This window comes from Molossus molossus, unplaced genomic scaffold (assembly GCF_014108415.1).
Source record: "Molossus molossus isolate mMolMol1 unplaced genomic scaffold, mMolMol1.p scaffold_m16_p_16, whole genome shotgun sequence".
Classification (NCBI taxonomy): Eukaryota; Metazoa; Chordata; class Mammalia; order Chiroptera; family Molossidae; genus Molossus; species Molossus molossus.
This window is the reverse complement of record NW_023425351.1, coordinates 18,346,208-18,352,131: the sequence shown is the minus strand read 5'-3', so window position 1 is coordinate 18,352,131 and position 5,924 is coordinate 18,346,208. Positions and strand designations below refer to the sequence as shown.

General features: G+C 40.1%; 1 pseudogene; it reads right to left on the bottom strand.

The window, feature by feature from the left end:
• Window positions 1–379: 379 nt before the first annotated feature.
• On the bottom strand, window positions 380–4,925 carry LOC118631870 (annotated as a pseudogene).
• Window positions 4,926–5,924: the final 999 nt, after the last annotated feature.

Genomic DNA, 5,924 nt, shown 5'->3' with positions numbered 1-5,924 from the left:
GCAGTGCCTCTGGGTGGCTCCCTTGTGAGCTGCAGTGGCCCTGTAAGACAAAGTTCCTGGAACATGACCAACCTTTGTTTTAACAGGAGAACATCCTGTTTCACGCTGCACATTTCACAATATTAAGAAACCACCATACCCTGGCCTGGTAGCTCAGTTGGTTAGAGCTTCATCCCCATATGCCAAGGTTGCGGGTTGATGCCCCGTCAGGGCACCTATAAGAGTCAACCAGTGAATGCATAAATAAGTGGAAATGGGCGTCTCCCTGTCTGTGTTCAGTGTGATCTAATGATGATCCACTTGGGGAGACGAACTCCTTCCGCATGCGTCAGGATCACTTCCAGACTCAGGCATCAGCTGTCCTCTCTGTGGCTGGACTTCAGAGGACTGGCAGAGGACAGAATGCTTTCCTTTCCTGGTGCAATTTCGTGGCCTCCCGTTGCTGCTTCTGCTGTTCAGACCCCTTTGGTGAGAATGCCAATTGTTTGCTGCCAACTGTGGTGTCTGGTACATTCATTGTCCCATTTTTTGGCTCAAGATTCAACCGATCTTCCAGGATTTTATTCATCAGCTTCTGCTTGGTGACAGAATATTTGAAGTTTCTGAATTCTTTGCCTGCTTTGATCTCATAAAACTGGGGCTTGAGGACTGTCTGCTGGTCCTCTCAGGGCCGTTCCTGCTGCTCCACGCCCTCCTCCTGCTGGAGAAGTCTGCTCCCTTTCCTGGCCTCTTCAACCCAGTCTTTCTCGTCCTCCGAACTCTCAGGACCTTCTGCATCACTTGGTTTCCTTCCAGTTCTCCCTCCTCTTCTTTTTCAGGATGTTCTTGCTGCTCTGAGTCTTAGTTTCTTCTTCCTTTTTTCACTACGTGGAAGTCAAGGTTCTCAAACATAACTTTAAATTGATTTTTGGTGAGAATATTAGGAAGGCTCTTAACTTTCTTTTTCCATGTAGTTTTTTGCTTCTCCTCTTCCTCCCTCCTCAATTAATTTAGTGCCAACTCTTCGTTAACTTTTGGCAATTATTTTACGTGGACTCTCTGTACATGTGTTTCTTCTGCCTTCTGCTGGATCTTACCTTTCCTATATCTTCATAAGCAAATGGATTTACTATCAACTTCACCTTGTGATAGTCTTAAATCCATGAAAATCCATGCATATATGTCTGGAGAAAACATGACCCAATGAGATGTGTGAGCCCTAAATTTTCAAGGTCTTTCTTGGTAACAAATTTGTAAATGTCATAACCATGCTTTCTGGATTCTATTCTAATTCTTCTTTTAAGTCGCCTAAGAAGGAATACCACCTGGGGGCAGGACCCCAAATCAGAGTGCAGTAGATGCCCATCCTGGGTATTTCATTGGCAGTCAGAAGCATTCCTGAGTTGGGATAGAGGCAGCCATCGTTAATGTCATGTTCTGGCTCCAAGGAAGTAAATGTTTTTTTTTCTGATTTCTTATTTCACATTTTGACTGGAGACAAAATCAAATGTAAAGGACCCTGGAAATGAACAGAGTTAATGGGCATCTTGGTGATCCTTAACCATCGGTGGCTTATCAGATTGAAGATCACATAATAAAACCTGCCCTATGGATGTTCCAACTGCCATGGTCAAGGTGCCCTTTTATCTCAGAATCTGCTGTGACACTACTTCATGCGCAGTCCAGTGGGCCAACTCTGTTTCAAGTCTTGGGTCCTAGCACTCCACTCGACCCTCTGCTGTTCCTCTGGCAACCCAGCCACGTGCTGGATTTATGTCACAGAGATTATTCTCCGCAGCAACAATCTGCATGGAATGGGTGGAATGGCAATTGTTAAATACTGATAGGGTATTTACTAAGCTATTATATTTGTTCAACTCTAACAAGAATAGAAGTTCATTCAAGACAGAGGCACACTTTATAAACTTTAAGACTATTTATATAAATATAATGTAAAAACTAAAACAATATTTTGGGTGCATTACCAGTGGCAAAAAAAACTAACAAACTAATAAAATAATGGAATGGTATTTGTGATTTGAGATGGGAGGGTGGTGTGCAAGGCTGAAGACATCAGGACTGTTAGGACTGTGTTTTAACTAACTCTAAACTCCAGGAGGCCAGGGATGTGTGGTGCTGGGCACTTAGCATGTCCATAATATGTGTTCAATAAACTGAAATGTTCTTGAGGATGCTATGAAATATTCTCAATAGAAATGAAAAAAAGCTTTAACAACAATGTACAAACATTGGGGAGAGAATTTTTTAAGTGTCCTTTCTAAGTTTTACTTATTATGAAGGCTATGGGAATAATATCATGGGAGAATAATGTAATGACTAACAATAATCATTTGTATAACACATATGTTATACTTTACACAAAAAACACAGTTTCTAAGCATTTTTACATGCAAGAACTTATCTAATCTGTATACTAACCTTACTACGTTGGAGTTATCACTATCCCCATTTGTAGACTGGAAACTTGAGGCACAGAGACCTTAAGTAACATGCCCTGTGCCTTGCAGCCAGGAAGTGGTAGAGCCAAGATTCAAATACATCACAAGAGCTTTCTCGTTTTCTGTTCTCTCCCTGATTTTGGTCACATGCTCACATATTGCCACAGCTATAGTTGTGACACACTTAAAATTAGATACTTAGACTTTTGTTTAACATGTTCTAAACATTTCCCCAAAGTATTATACAGAGCTAAACATTAGAATTTTAATTGACTGTATCACATTCTACTGAGTTGTGTATCACAGTCAGCTTGACTATTTCTCAATTGTTGGCAATTTAGGTTGTTTTCAGTTTTTCTATTATGTATGATTATGTTAATGCATGTAGCTTTTTCCTTCAAAAATATTTTTTCTTAGGATAAAAACTTTAAAGCCAGAGGAATTGTAGAAGAATGTAAATGATTTCATTACCCTTGATGTATAATGAAATCAGAAGAGTTGTATAAATATGTGCTGTTAACAGCGGCAGGTGGGAATCTATTTTCTTCCTGACTTAATTTTTGCTGGGTATTCTTACTTTTAAATAGGTACATAATAGAATTTCTCTCTTTCCATTTTAATTTATTTATTAGAAAGTGTGGATACCTTAAAATAAATTTTTTTGCCCCTTTATTGACATTGACATATTGCTGCAAATATCTTTCTAATCTTTTTTTTGGCTTTACAAGTGAAATATTGATAGCTGCATTGACAGAAATTTGAAACTTTTATATGGGTCAAATTTGTTAGTCCTTTTAGCTATAATGTCTCCTATTTCTTCACTTTTAGGATGTAACCATTCTAACACAAATATTGTGGGTTGTTTGTTTATGGCCAGAGGGCTATTTGATTTTTGGTGCACATGGTTTAAATTGCTAAGAAATGCTAAAAGTCCCAGAAGTGTCTAAGTGAGGCTCTGAAGGACATGTAATTGGAGGGACACAGAAAACTAGGCTGACTGCTGTGACTTACCACATCTAAACTGTAGATGTTTGCAATTTAATGTCCAGTGTTCCTGAGTTTATTTATAGTTTAAAGACCTTGAATCCTTCCCATGACACAGACCTGGCCTATGACAGGATTTGCAGTTTTGCAGGATTCAAGCTGCTTTATATTGTGCAGCATTTGAGGTGAACTGGCACATGCACACCCAATACTGTTGTTTAAATTTAATGATGGCATTTGGCAATGTTGGGATATTATTAAGGAAGGTTAATTTTGTCAATGCCCACATGCCTCCTAAATAAGCATTTATTTTCTGTAGATTCCACACCATCAATACTAGGTTCAATTTTCAGCTTTAAATCTTCAAATATTTAAAATTTTAAACACACTTGGTATGGATCCTGCTCTTCAGGGAGCAGACTCCCATTAACTCAGGCAACAAGAGACTGATGTATAAATCAAAGCGCCAGTGTTATCTTGCAATGAGAACTCTGAGCATCCTTTTGACTGGGATATTAAGGCCAGTGTAATGAACATATTAGCTTTCTCTTGGCAGCTGTCTTTGGGTAGAAAAAGTACAATCAGGAGCTTCTCTGGTGAATATAGAATCAGAATCAGATAATAATATAATATAAATATTGTGGGTTATTTTGTAATAATAATGTACAATATAGAATCAGATAATTAATCACATTGGGTTTCAGCAGCCATATATGTTTGAGTCCACTGACTGTATTTATTGCTGGAGTCTGCGGGCTACTCCACCCACTCCTTTATCAGAGCTTGTGTGAGTACGGCCCTCGTCTGGATCTTCACGTTTACCTGTGTGTGGAATAGGACTGTGGTTTGAAATTCAGTCTTTCTCCTGATAGGGTTCAATATAGCTGACTACATTTCTGCTTTCCTGATTACTGTCACACTCCAAGTCAGCCTACCTTCGGTGATTCCTGGGCCCCTCGATTAGCATTTTGGGTTTTTCTGAACACATTTCAATAGTCTCTTGAAGAACCCACATGACTAACCTCTTACATTATGTGTAGATCCGCTGGTTTAGCTCTTTGGGGACAAACTTTTCTGTGTTCCTGGGGAGTGGTCCCTCACTGTTAATGCCTTTGGCTGTCCACACTGTGGTCCAGGGAAAATGAGGGGTTTGGTCACTTTGTCCACCTTCAAATACCTTCTATCCTGGCTGTCTCCTTATTGACTTCTCTTGGGATTTCCCATTCAGACAGTTGGCTTTCATCTTTGTTTTTGGCAAATGTCAAGCCATACACATCTGGGCTTGGTTTTCCTCCTTTAAAAGTTGTGTGGGAGCCCAGACCAATCTGTGGAGCTACTCCAGCCTCTGCATGCTCCGCCTCCACCTTATCTGGGCACTGTCCTCGCCCGGCCCTCCCTCCTCTCCTCTCCGGGACCTCCCGGCTGTTCTGCTGGCCTGGAGCCTGGCTCACCAGCCTGAACAAGCTCTGCCAGCCGTTCCATGATGATGACACGATGGGGCATGCTGGCTGTTTGGTTATGTCCCAAGACAGTCTTTGTTAAAACCAACAACGTGCGATCGCCTGAATATACAATGTAGTAGGTTGGGGGAAATTTTTAAGATTTTTAAAGTATATTGAGAATAGTAAATTTCAGAATATTTCACAATGCCTAGCACAATGGTTTGAACTAATTAAACAAGCGAACAAGAAACCAAAGAACAGAAGCGAACAGTTTTTCATTGTGAAGATATAAAATGTAGTTAACTGTGCATAAATACCATGCCAAAACAAGAACGTTTTAGTTATCAGAATTTTGATAAGTAATCAGGAATTTTTTAAACTTATCACATGTTACACTGTAAAGTTTACCATCTAATCAGTTTTTTCATTTTGTGCATGAAAACACAGCACGGGCCAGAGCCGGGCTGCCTAGAATTTAGATCTTACTGGTTTGGGGCTCATTCCATTATAACTGATGACACAGAATCATCTTCTTCAGTTACCAGTACCCAAAGGCAAATGGTGTAGGATGGCAGAGGGGAGCAACCAGCTTTAAACTCAGCCAGACCTGCCCTGGCCAGACTGCTCAGTCGGTTGGAGTGTCATCCCGATACGCCAAAGTTGCAGGTTCAATCACGGTCAGGGCACGTACAAGGAGCAACCAATGAATGCGTAAGTGGAACAACAAATCTCTCTCTCTCTCTCCCTCCCGCCCCCCCCCCCCCCCCCCCCGCAAAGAACAAACAAGTAAACAAAAAACTCAGTCAGACCTGAGATTAAATCCTGGCTTTTCTGGTGACAAGCTGAGGGACCTTGGGCAAGTTAATTGACCATGCTAAGTATCAATGATTTTCCAGCTGAGAAAATGAAATAGTTATAACAATAATTATTATTATATAATAAATTAAATGATAATAGTACATTTAAAGTATACAAAGAGATTAGTCAAATAATGGTTTTTGTTAAATACATATTTTATTATATTTTGTAGCACTGTTCCACCAAACTGATCAGTGCAGAC